Source organism: Hemitrygon akajei, chromosome 15 (assembly GCF_048418815.1).
Source record: "Hemitrygon akajei chromosome 15, sHemAka1.3, whole genome shotgun sequence".
NCBI classification, from domain to species: Eukaryota; Metazoa; Chordata; class Chondrichthyes; order Myliobatiformes; family Dasyatidae; genus Hemitrygon; species Hemitrygon akajei.
The window spans coordinates 22,452,306-22,466,319 of NC_133138.1; the positions used below are offsets into that span (position 1 = coordinate 22,452,306).

General features: G+C 40.0%; 1 protein-coding gene across 9 annotated transcripts in view; it reads right to left on the bottom strand.

The window, feature by feature from the left end:
- Positions 1-14,014, bottom strand: part of tenm2a (teneurin transmembrane protein 2a) — a 2,964,155-nt gene that overhangs the window by 2,199,909 nt on the left and 750,232 nt on the right. For all 9 annotated transcript variants that reach the window (XM_073067293.1, XM_073067288.1, XM_073067292.1 and 6 more), the window contains one exon: positions 6,734-6,817. The gene's annotated coding sequence lies outside the window, so the exon portion shown is untranslated. The remainder of the gene's footprint in view (positions 1-6,733; positions 6,818-14,014) is intronic.

Here is a 14,014-nt window from a genome sequence, read left to right on the forward strand (position 1 = left end):
CAGCGTTCATTATTAAGAACCTCCAGCACCCAGAGTATGCTCTTTTCTCACTGTTACCATCAGGCAGGAGGTACAGGAGCCTGAAGGCACACACTCAGCGATTCAGAAATAGCTTCCTCTGCTATCCGATTCCTAAATGGACAGTGATCCCTTGAACACTACTTTACTTTTGTAATGTATATTATTTGTCTTTTGCATGATTTTTAATCTATTCAATATACATATAATGTAATTTGTTATTATTATTTTATATTTTTTCTTCTGTGTTATGTATTGCATTGGACTGCTGCTAATAAGTTAACAAATTTCACAACACATGCTAGTGATAACAAACCTGATTCTGATTCAGGCAATCAATGAAGTTAAGAAAACAGAAATGCAAAAATTAAACTATATTTATATGGCAGTTCTCACACCCTGATAAAGTCTTAACTAGGCTTCAAAGAAGTACTGTGCAAATGCAATTAAACTATGTTATCCAAGGGCATCAAAAATCATTCTGAATAAGAAAAATATTCACCTGCAGATATGCATATAATGGTTGGAACTTCACATTGGATAAATGCATTGTGTTTCATGCTAGCAACCAAGGACACATTTCTAGGCAATGTATTTTTAGTATTTTTCAACCCCCACTTTTAAACTGCTAGGCAGAGTTTTTGTGGCATACCGTAATGTAATTATTCATAGTTCTGTGGCTTGGAGGTAGTGGACGTGGACATCAGTGAATGTGACATGTTGTTTTAGAATAACAAAGTGCATTTAGCATTGCTGGTCTCCTATTTACAATACATGCACAAAAAGGGATAAAATTCTGTCAGTAAAAATCACATCTAAATCTGTCACCCAACTACCTGAAGGTATACAGTCAATATCCATTTTATGAAAACCTCTATCCAAGTCACAATTTCAATTCTCTCCTTACTTAAATCTTATATTGTCTCTTTTGGGTGGAAGGAGTTGATACAAGTGCAAGGGATCGAGACTTCACGAGAGCCTCTTTCTAACGCGTTTGGCATTGGTCTAAGCTTCATTTACTTTGTTGGCGATTTTTCCTTTAACTCAATGGCCTCATTCTCATTACTCTCTGCCCAGGCGTGGGCATGCTGATTTGGAGAATGGTCAAATAATGTTTACCATCTCAAGATGATGCATTGAAGCAGGCTAAATTCAAACTAGGGGAGCAGAGGACTCACACCTGAAGGGGTTAAGACCGTTGTCTCGCTTAGCCCTTTGTGGGATATTGCCCCAGTTCAGCAATTTTTTTAAGCTTAAAATATTATGGCTCATTTTGCAAAAAGCTCCTCATAATTGCACCCAGGGTAGCACTGATACACAGTTTCATAATGAACTGAAATTTAATAATCTTGGACCTTTGCAAATTGTTGCGTGACTAAACACACACTTAAAAGGACCATAAATGATTCACAAATTCCACTAAATGAAGCCCAAGTACAATATCGCTCATGTACCCTGAGTGTTATTAGTCAGAACTCATTTTCAGACACTCCATATTATTAACGTTGCATTCTCAAATATAAATGGTCTCAGCAGATAATGTTGAAAATATAGCAACAGGAGCTTGGAATCATGCAAAACGCAGATGAAACTCTCTTGTTAATTTGTGACTTATATGTGAAAGAGAAATTAAAAATACTGCACATCCCAGCAGCAGGCTTGCACACTGCTGTGAAAACACCTCTGTAAGGACCTCCATCCTTGCAGTCTCTGTGTGGCAGCATCTTAGTAACATCCTTTAGAACCAATCTACATGATCTAACTTAATTACTCACCAATAAAGTTTTATTGTACATTAAAATCCAGATTAATTTATATGTCAAAGCAAACAAGCACATAGCAGCTGCCCATTTAATATGTTAATTTGTTGAGTCTATGTATAACCAGCGAATACGTAACAGGTTTTCTCAGTTAAGCAAAAATAGTGCCTCAAACACAGTACAAAATAAAAAATTTTTGGAAAATATTTCTTTCTTGTGGTTGAAAATTCTATCATCCAATTTGACGATCTAAAAACAACTTGTAAACTGCATGATCCTAAACATTTAAAAAGCACTCCTCTGGGAACCACTGTCTTGTGCTGAAGTGTAGATTTGCTTTAGAAACAACATTATAAAACCCACACACTGCAGGCAGCTGCGCCAGTAAGAATAAAGCTCACCTTGGCTGTTCACAGGAGAATAATATAATGGTTCCTTGTACATAAAGAATGGACTTGCGGAGAAAGGATCTTAATGAAGTACATAGACTCCTCATGGGTATTAACAAACTGAATCTATGAGAAAATGCGATTGGAGAACAATGATGAAGAGGCATTAAAAGATCTGAATATCTGGAATAGACTGGCAAAAGATGCAATTGAGGTTAATGACATCCATTAAGTGGAAGCTATGTATTCAGTAAACTATGTATTTTTGTTGGAATTCCGGCAGCTAACTAAGTGGATGAAAGCGGTCTTTTCTCCTCCCAAGTTCCAGTGGAATTTTCTTCCAGGAGAATTTGTGTAATTTCAAACAATGTTAAACTTAAATTCTTCACATTGTGGCTCTACTGGCCACATCTCATTGCGAAACGACGATAGTTCTGTGATGAAGTGCTGCACTTACCCCCAAAAATCACTCGCAAGTTTGAGACTTTGGTGCACATGAGTCTGAACAGCCAGTCCCAAAATTGTTCACAGTTTAGTATTAGCAAACCTGTTAGTACGGTCCATAACTTGACACTGTATGAAAATACCAAGCTGAAGAATTTTTTGAGTACTGCTATAGCTGAGAGCTGCTGCAGTCTCTGAGGCCATCAATTTGAATGGGGGTTTCACAAATATCTCGGCCTGAAACATCAACTGCTTATTCCCCTCTATAGATGCTGCCTGACTTGCTGAGTTCCTTCAGCATTTTGTGTATGTGACTCACAAAAGTAAAAGTAAATTTATTCTCAGTGTAAGATCCACTGAAATATTTGGAACTGTTGACTTAAATTTCTTTATAAGAAAACGAACATTAATTTTACTTTGTTTACTTATTTATTCATTCGGATATTCTTCCAAAGTTTTTGATTGAAGGTAACATTTAGAAGAGTTCTAAAATGTGACAATTTTGATATAGGCTTTGCCATCTGTCGGAAGTTTTCTCAACACCTTCAGGGTCGCCTTTTGTGACTACCTTCGCCCCATAACATGTGATTTGATTACATCATTCAAAACCTCGCCAATCGGGTCCAAAGCCGACTTAGCCATCAAGCTTTCCCTTGCAGATCTGAACTAGGAAAATGGGCGTTCTGCAGGTAAATGTGGATCTTGGGCCACACTCAGCAAAATTTTAACCTAGGTAGGAAATTCACTTTTTTTTTGCTCTTCTATGAATACTACAACATCAGACAATTTGCTGGAGTAACTCAGTGGGTTGAGGAGCATCTGTTGGAGTAAAGGAATTGTTGATGTTTTGGGTTGAAATCCTATTCTCTGATATTAACCTGGTGAGTCCTCAGGTGGATTTTCTATTTTCTGGATTCAACTTCATTGTCATTGTGCCAAATACAGATACAAAGCCAATGAAATGCAATTAGGATCTAACCACAAATTCAGAAGAATAGTATTACTTATAAAATAACTGCGAATAAAAAGTGCTAAGCATACAAGTACAGAGACAGTCCAATATGGGTGCAATACTGCTTAGCACTGTGATTTGCAGATTCCAGTATCTATAGTCTACTGTAAGTCTACCAGAGCATCAGAAATCTCTTAACTGAATCAAACCATTGTGTAAGCAAAGTCATTCTGACTCCATTGATGGAAAGCAAGTAGAAGTGGTCATAAGTAATTAAGAGAGAGATCTCAATTTTTACTCAAGTTCTGTTTGACATGAGAATAGGTGTCAATGTAGTCAGTTGTCCAATCATTTAGTAGCCTGAGTCTTCAGTGGAGACATTCAAGATAAGCAGGAAGTTCCTTTTTGTTCCACTTTTAAATACATAAAGGCAATAAGTCTGCGAAAATTGTAGAATTATCACTTTTCAGTATTCAGTATTATCCAGCACTTTAAACTTGATATTTGATCCAATCTTCAAAAAGTTTACAGAGCTGCTAGGATGGAGCAAATACTATTGACAAAACACTTTGCTGAGTTACTTGGACATACTGGCAGGAGTGGTATATTTCATTGTTATACCTCAATCCCGATGCCTTTTCAACACATCTCCTGTTCTTTCACACACCAAGCCCAATATTTCACAGAAAGATCAATTTATTTCCCCTTAATGCCCATGCCTTTCCTACAACATCTAATACTTTGTATTTTTCTCTCTCTCTTGGCACACTTGGTAGATATTGCCTGCTCAAATCAACATCTCGACTGACCTAAACTTAAAGAAAAAAAACAATATGATTGGGGATCCGCTGGCTATTATTTCCAGAAAGATTTTAGTGAATGTTATTATTGAAGCTCAAAGATTGTCAAAATCCCATTTACAAAGTGACATCTTCGCTGGGACCTCAGCGGCTGATGAAAATTGAACGACGGAATCTTGCAGCCAGATAACAATGTAACATTGTTCTGTTCTACTTTCTCCAGAGGTCCTTCGCAGATGTTATAAATTCTATGCTACATTATTTGCAAAGTACTCTAGTCACATCTGGTGGGTAAAAACTGGTACTGCAAACGCTTCTGGTTATAAGCTATGAGAAGTCATTGGGGGATAAACAAAGCCAAAATTGATGCAGATCTTATTTCCATTAATAGACATGTTATATTTTAAAAGGTTATCATTGCTAAAAATAGCTGTAAAGTGCAAACATTGTGACTGTGAACAGAAGTAATTCAAACACCTGGTCTGTAACTTCAATAGTAGAAATGAAATCTGCAGAAAAGAGCCTTAAACCCCAAGCTTTCTGATACTTCACATACTCTCAGAACATTATATTGAATGTTTCCACTGGTTCATTACAAATTCAGTTGAACATAAACTGTATTTTCAGATCAAATCAATGTTGGCTTATACACATTCTATCAAAAAAAGTCACTAATCAGATGAAACAACCACAAACAGAGGCATATTAACACAATAAGCTGCACATTGTAAAATGCAACAAATACTGCACATCTCTGCTGATAATTTGAAGACTTTGATTACAGTGCAGGAATACACTTTGTTATTAACAGATATATTGAACAATGACAAATGGTCACATCTTCATGTTATTATCCAGTGAACCATTTTAGATTCTCACCCAACTTCTATTCAGGCTAGATGGCTTTACAATTCTGAAGATGATAAAATAATTCAATAATTGCCAACAACATCTAAAATTGAATTTCAATCCAGGAATAATGCCCATACCCAGAACATCCTGTTTATTCACTGACTGCATTCCAAGCAAACCCTTCATTAATTCTGTTTGTTTTCACATTTCATTTGAGGCCATGGAACATTCCATCCATCTAGCAACATTTACACATATTGTCGTGCATTTCGAAGTGGCTGCTAAACTAGCAGTAACATAGATAGAAGACTGGCTGACTGGCAGAGGGTAAATAAAAGGGGCTTTTCCGGTTGATTGTCAATATCTAGTGATATTCAGCAGGGGTCAGTCTTTGGTCTGCTTTTACATATTACGTACTAATGATCTGGATGATGTAATTCCTGGCATTGTGGCCAAATTTGTGGATGACAGAAAGCTAGGTGGAGGGGCAAGTATTGCTGAGTTAGCAGGGAGTCTGGAAAAGGACTTGGATGGGTTAAGAGATTGGTAAAAGAAGTGGGAAATGAAACACAATATAGAGAAATGTATACTCATGCATTTTGGTAAAAGGAGTTCAGATGCAGACTATTTTCTAAACAGGGAGCAAATTCAGAAATTGGAGGTACAAAGGGAAGAGGCAATCCTAGTATAGGATTCCCCAAAGGTTAACTTGCATGTTGAATTGACAGTAAAGAAGGCAAATGCAACGTTAACCTTCATTTCAGGAGAAATAGAATCTGAGAAGAAGGATGCCATGCTGAGAATTTATAAGGCATTGGTCAGACCACATTTGGAGTATTGTGGGAAATTTTAGACCCCATGTCTGTAGAGTGAGCTGGCATTGGAAAGGGTCCAGAAGAGTTTTATTGGAATGATCTCCAGAATGAAAAGATAAATACAATAAGAACATTTGATGGCTTTGGGCCTGTACTCATTGGAATTCAGATGGGTGATGGAGCATCTCATTGAAACCTACAAAACATTGAAAAATCCCAGATTCACAGGAGTTGGAGAGGATATTTCCTGTAGTGGGGTAAATAAGACCAAAAAACACAGCCTCAGAGCAAATCTGTGTTCCTTTAGCACTGAGATGAGGAGAAATTTCTTAAATAAAGAGTGGTGAATCTGTGCTGCAGATGGCTGTGGAGACCAAATCAGTGGGTAAGTTGAAAGCGGCTGTTGATCGGTTCTTGATTAGTAAGGGTATCAAAGGTTATGGGGAGAAGGCAGGAGAATGGGTTAGAGGGGGATAATAAATCAGCCATAATCGAAAAGCAAATGGGCTGAATATCTCATGGCCTTTCCAAATGAAAATGACTGTTTTATCTCTGAAGCAAATAAAAATAATTGTAAATTTATTGGTACCCTGTCACAATTCATTCAAGGGTATCCTTTAACCAACTGCTCTATCATTTATTTTGATAGGAATATATAGCAGAAGCTACGGACAAATAATTAGACAGAAATATCCAAGCTTACCACTGTGGATCTTTCAGCACATCACAAAGAAATTGTGGGCTCAAATGGCACTGCTTTGTCTGAAAATGGTCTTTCTGGATCGATCTGTTGAAATTCAAAATCAAGTGAGAAATAGGTAGCAAAAATCTATTTCCATTGTTTATGATAATTTAATGAAAACATATTGTGACACTATATAACTACATCTTTACAAGGAAGTGAAGATTTCAACCTTGGTTACAGCAGCAATTTTGAAATCTTTGAAAAAAATTACTTCAGATTTAAACTACGATATCCTTTCTATAAATTCTTTATATTAAGATGAAAGATGTTGATGCTTGGAAATTACATTCCTATTTTGACCTTCAGTGGTAACAAGTCAAGTTCATCGGAAAAAAAATAATTCAGTGCAGCTTAACATTTTACATTAACCATCACAACCATATATTAGCCTTAACCTCAGAAGAAAACACATATTACTAGGTGGGACATTTCCTAGTGTTTGTAACCTGAGAGAGTTTTGCTTTTCTTGAATTTGTCCCTGGCATTTAATCAGCTGCTGACCTGACAGTTCACTGTAGCTTTCATATATTGTAAGAAAATGCTGCACCAAACCAGACAGTAATGTCTGATGTGAGGATGCTCTCAGTGATGGCAGTATAGAATTGCACCGGTATGTGCTGGGGATGATGGAATTTTACTAACTGCTGTAAGCAGTACATCCTCTGCAGAGCCTTTTTTGTTCATTTTTGTTCCAGGTCACACCCTGACCAACACACCGCAGCAAATTCCTAACACATGTAAATGTTTACGATGAATAAAGTTGATCCTCATTCCCTGACTTTTCCTCAATTACTGCCACTCATTATAGCTTTAATTGCCTACACTTAACCTGCAGTGTGGGGCATTTTAGCAGCTCATAGGCAGTGCCAGTCAATTATTCAGATGCTGAATTTCTGCTTTTACTAGATGCCACTCCTCCGTTGTTGCGCTGAAATCCCGTGGCGCTCCAAGTCTCCTGCCCCCTGCTGTTGATGAATGGCATCTGCTACTAGTGATCCAGTTAGCACCAAATGGAGACAGTACAACTGAACAGGGGGCTTCTGCTTCTGAGACCCCTGAAACAAGGAGGGTCTCTGGGTCATTCTGGGACAATGCAGAAAAGAGAAATAGGAATTAAATACCAGGACAACACGAGTGAATCCGCAGATGCTGGAAATAAATAAAAACACAAAATGCTGGCAGAACTCAGCAGGCCAGACAGCATCTATGGGAGGAAGTAGTGACGACGTTTCAGGCCGAAACCCTTCATCAGGAGTGAAGTAACATGGGATGGTCAAGGGGGGGGATAAGAAATGGGGGGAGGGATAAAGTAGAGAGCTGGGAAGAGATAGGCTGGAGGGAAATGGGCCAGGGGGAAGGTGGAGAATTATGGGAAATAAAAGAGAAAGAAAGGTAGGGCTGGGGGGAGATTATAGTGAGGGGGAAAAAAGAGAGAGAAAGAGAACCAGACTAATAGATAGGGATGGGGGTAAGGGGGGGGGGGGCAGGGGTATCAACGGAGGTCTGTGAATTGGATGTTCATGCCGGCAGGTAGGAGGCTACCTAGGTGGGAGATAAGGTATTGCTCCATCGACCTGCGTGTGGCCTCATCTTGACGGTAGAGGAGGCCATGGACAGACACGTCGGAGTGGGGGTGGTCTGTGGAATTGAAGTGTGTGGCCACAGGGAGATCCCACCACTGCTGGAGGACTGAGCGAAACGGTCTCCCAGTCTGCAGCGGGTCTCCGCAATGTATAAATGGCCACATCAGGAGAACCGGATACAGTATATCATACCCCAGTTGACTCGCAGGTGAAGTGGTGCAGACAGCCTATCCACCGACGTCTACTACAAACCTACTAACTCCCACAGCTACCTAGACTATTCCTCCTCCCACCCTGTCTCCTGCAAAAATGCTATCCCTTTCTCTCAATTCCTTCACCTCTGCCGCATCTGCCCTCAGGATGAGGCCTTTCATTCTAGGACAAAGCAGATGTCTCCCTTTTTTAAAGAAAGGGGCTTCCCTTCGTCCACTATCAACTCTGCCCTCCATCGCGTCTCCCGTATTTCATGCACCTCTGCCCTCACCCCATCCCCCCACCAGCCCACCAGGGATAGAGTCCCCCGGTCCTCATCTATCACCCTACCAGCCCACAGATCCAACGTATAATCCTCCGTAACTTCCGCCACCTCCAACAGGATCCCACCACCAGTCACATCTTCCCCTCCCCCCACTCTTGGCTTTCCGCAGGGATCGCTCCCTACGCGACTCCCTTGTCCATTCATTCTCCCCATCCCTCCATCCGGGCACTTATCCCTGCAAATGGAAGAAGTGCTACACCTGCCCCCACACTTCTTCCCTCACCACCATCCTAGGCCCCAGACAGTCCTTTCAGGTGAGGCACCACTTCACCTGTGAGTCAGCTGGGGTGATATACTGTATCCGGTGCTCCCAATGTGGCCATTTGTACATTGGGGAGACCCGCCACAGACTGGGAGACTGTTTCGCCGAACACCGGCGCTCAGTCCTCTAGCAGTGGCGGGATCTCCCTGTGGCCACACACTTCAATTCCACAGACCACTCCCACTCCAATATGTCTGTCCATGGCCTCCTCTACCGTCAAGATGAGGCCACGGGCAGGTTGATGGAGCAACACCTTATCTCCTGCCTAGGTAGCCTCCTACCTGCCGGCTTGAACATCCAACTCACTGACCTTCGTTGATACCCCTACCCCCCCCCCCCTTTACCCCCATCCCTATCTATTATTTTAGTCTGGTTCTCTTTCTCTCTCTTTTTTCCCCCCTCACTATAATCTCCCCCCAGCCCTACCTTTCGTTTTCTTTTATTTCCCATAATTCTCCACCTTCCCCCCGAGCCCATTTCCTTCCAGCCTATCACTTCCTAGCTCTCTACTTTATCCCTCCCCCCACTTCTTATCCCCCCCTTGACCATCCCATGTTACTTCACTCCTGATGAAGGGTTTCGGCCCGAAACGTCGTCACTACCTCCTGCCATAGATGCTGTCTGGCCTGCTGAGTTCTGCCAGCATTTTCTGTTTTTAATTAAATACCAAGAAATGTTTTTAAGAGTTTAGTGCCATCCCGCCCCAAGTCTGTCATCTCAGCAATATTATAAAGTGAACAAAAGTCAGGATAAACAAAACGATTGGTAATCTTTTTGATCTCAGCTTAAAAGGAGCTGATGGGCACTGAAAGTCAAAAAGCTTAAAAGCTGTTTTTTTAAGGGTTTCTGCCCGAAGCATTGACTGTCTGTACATTTCCATGGATGCTGCCTGACCTGCTGAGTTCCTCCAGCATTTTGTGTGTGTTGCTTTGGATTTCCAGTATCTGCAGAATCTCTGTTCTTATGACAAACTATCTTCTTTGCCTTCTTCAATTGATCAGGTGCAAAAAGATTGGTGGGATTGTGCTTAACTTTGCTGATATTTCCACTGAAGTACAATACTCCCTAATTGTCTTGAGTGCCATGTATTTCCCCATTTATAATAAATTAAGTATTGTATCTATCATAATTTCAGTTCAGATTCAGAAGCATGTACATGCAACACACATGCACGAAGATACTCTTTGGCACCCAGAGATAATATCTAAGCCCTGTAGGTCTTGGTGTTTCAATAGGATCAACTTCAAAAGTAACTAGTGTTTCAGAAAATTTGGCCCCAGGTATCAAATCAGAAATCAAATAAATTTTTAATAAAAATAATGAATGGACCTCAAAATAGATCTTATTGTAGTATATGGTAATGTACAGTATGTTATGATAGAATATTGTAAGCTGCATTTTCTTGTAGGCATTTATAGGAAAAGGAAAAAGTACAATTAAGTTTATGAAAAACTGTACATAAACAAAGACTGACCAAAGAGCAAACCATGCAAAAGACAACTGGTATAGGGTTAATGATTCTACAATAGTATTTCAAATTTCATGACAAACAGTAGATATTGAATCTAGCCTTTACACATGCTTACTCATATTCAAGCTCAGTAGCTTTGACTATTGTTTCTACATGTTTTTGACAGTAAATTAGCAGTCAAAGTTAATGTCTACAATGTGATGTGAAAATTATTGGCATCTCTCTATGAAAAAGGGAGAAATTGGCTGCAATAGTTATGTGCTCCTATGAAAGATGTAAAATAGTGGGTTACTGGACTAACACTCTAAAAGGGATTTAAATTGTACACTTGCTTTCTATTTCCCTGCATAAATCCAAACATAGAATTTGCATTCAATTACCATTGCTGCATGAGTATATTTGCACTTGACCCAATAGATGTTTCTCTGGTCTGAAGCTAACCTGCAGAGATTAAAGACTGATCATAGGAAATCAAGCCCAGCAAGTAGTGAAGGAGACTTTGTATGGAAGTGGTTGAACACTTCAACTAAAAATTGTTGAAGCTGTTGAGGACAACCTTCATGTGTTGTGCCACATGGAGTATTATCAGCCAATAATCATTCTCTAGGCAAGTTGATAATGTTTCCTTGGAATAAAAGATTTCAAAATGGTGCTTTCATACATATAGGTTATCATGCAGCAAGTAAGACGCAGTTTCCACTGGCAAGTGGGTCAGTACCAAAGGAGACAAATTTTAAAGAATTGACGCAAGAACATGAGACAAAAAAGGATTTGTTTAATGCTGTAACACTGCCTGAAATGAAGGTGGAAGTAAATTCAATAGTAGTTTTCAGAAGGGAATTGAAAATATACTCAAAATAGAAACCAGGGACAAAGAATTTGGGAGTGGGATAAATTGATTGCTCTTTCAAAAGCGAGCACAGCCATGATATATTGAATCACCTCCTCCCATGCTCTGAAGTACATTCTTACATGTTAGCCACAATGTAATAATGCAATCTTATCACAAGCACATCTTTCAATTTTTTTCAATCAACAACTTAATTATAAATTATTAAATTCATAAGAATTGACCCTCCTACGAGTTCATCATTGGAATTCAGTTTGGATATACAGGACTTCCCAGAAAGTAGGTAAGAAGGAACTACAAAGGCCACCAGTGAATGTTTGATGGCAAAAAAAGTCAACTGCAATCTTTCATCACATTTGTACAAGGAAGAAATTAATCCTCATGAATATTTTTACATTATGAGAAATTATTCAGTTTTGATTTGGATTCATTCTACCAAAGTGTAGCATGAACTTATTAACATGATTGAATTTGATCAGACTATCAGATAAGTACATCCCATCCACAATATTAAGCAAGCATCTGAGAAGAATATGACCCCACGTACACTCAGTGGCCACACCATTAGGTGCCTCCTGTACGTTCGTGGGCTTCTGCTGCTGTAGCCCATCCACTTCAAGTTTCGACATGGTGTGTGTTCAGAGGCACTCCGCTGCACACCACTTCAGTTACTGTCACCTTCCTGTCAGCTTAAACTAGTCTGGCCATTCCCATCTGACCTAGAGTCACAGAATACTACAGCACAGAAGAAAAGCTTTTGGTCCAACTAGTCCATGACAAACTAGTGAACTGCCTAGTTCAATTGACCTACAGCTAGACAATACCCCCCCCCATACCCCTCCCATCCATGTATCGATCCAAATGTCTCTTAACTTTTGAAATCAAACCCAAATCCACCACTTCTACTGGCAAATCGCTCCACACTCTTGCCACCCTGAGTGAAGAAGATCCGCCTCATGTTCCCCTTATGCATTTCACATTTCACTCTTAATCCATGACCTTTATTTCTAGTCTCATCTAACTACAATGGAAAAATCCTGCTTGCATATAACCTATCTATATCCCTCTCTTTAGTATACTTCTATGAAACGTCCACTCATTCTCCTATGATCTAGGGAATAAAGTCCTAACCTATGCAAATTTTTCCTGTTAAACCGGTTCTCGAGTTCTGGCAACATCCTTAATAATTTTATCTGTGCCCCTTATATCCTTTCCTGTAGGTAGATAACCAGAATTGCACACAATACTCCAAATTAGGCCTCATCGAGGTCCTATACAACTTTAACATAACATCCCAACTCCTGTACTCAATACTTTGATTTATGAAGGCCAATGCATCAAAAACTTACTTTATGAATATCTACTTGTGACGTTACTTTCAAGGAATTATGGATTTGTATGCCTGGATCCCTCTGTTCTGCTGCAATCCTCAATGCCCTACTGCTCATCGAGTAAGTCCTATCCTGGTTTGTTCACCCAAAATGCAACACCTCACACTTGTCTGCATGAAATTCCATCTGTTATTTTTCAACACATTTTTCCAGCCGGTCCAGATACCGCCTCAAGGATTGATAGCCTTCCTTGCTGTGCACTGCACCCCCAATCTTGGTTCATCCTCAAATTGGGTGATCCTGTTTACCACATTATCATCCAGATCACTGATACAGATGACAACCAATAACAGACCCAGCACTGATCCCTGCAGCACACCACTTGTCACAGGCCTCCAGTCAGAGAGGCGATCATTTACTACCACTGCCTGGCTTTTCCCGCAAAGACAGTGTCAAATCCAATTTACTCTCTCCTGTGGGAGTTTCTGAAAGTCCATGTAGACAACAACCACTACATTGCCTTCATCAACTTCCCTAGTAACATCTGTAACAAACTCTACAAGATTTGTTAGACAAGACCTACCACGCACAAAGCCATGGTGACTATCCCTAATCATTCCCTGTCTATCCAAATACTTCTATTTCCAGTCTTTTAGAATACCTTCCAATAACTTTTCCACTACTGATGGCAGGCTCACTGGCCTATGATTTCCTGGCTTTTTTTTTTTAGAGCCTTCCTTAGACAACGGAACAATGTTAGCTATCCTCAAATCCTCCAGCACCTCACCTGTTGCTAAGGACATTTTAAATGTCTCTGCTCAGGCTCCAGCAATTTCTGCATTAGCCCTCCACCCCGCCCCCACAAGGTCTGAGGGAACAGCTCATCAGGTCCTGGGATTTATTCACCTTAATATGCCTCAAAACAGCAAACACCTCTTTCTCTGGAAAGTGCATACAGTCCAGACCTCACCTCTATAGACTGTGTTAGTCTCCTATGTAAACACAGATGCAAAAACTCTCTGTCCAACCCCTTTCATGAACAAGGCATTTTCACCACAGAACTGCTACTCAATGGATGTTATTTATTCCCCTCACTGTTCCTGATAAACATAAGAAACTGTTGTGTGTGAAAATCCCTGATCAGCAGTTTATGAAATACAGTACTCAGACTATACCATCTAGCACCAATCATTCCATGATCAAA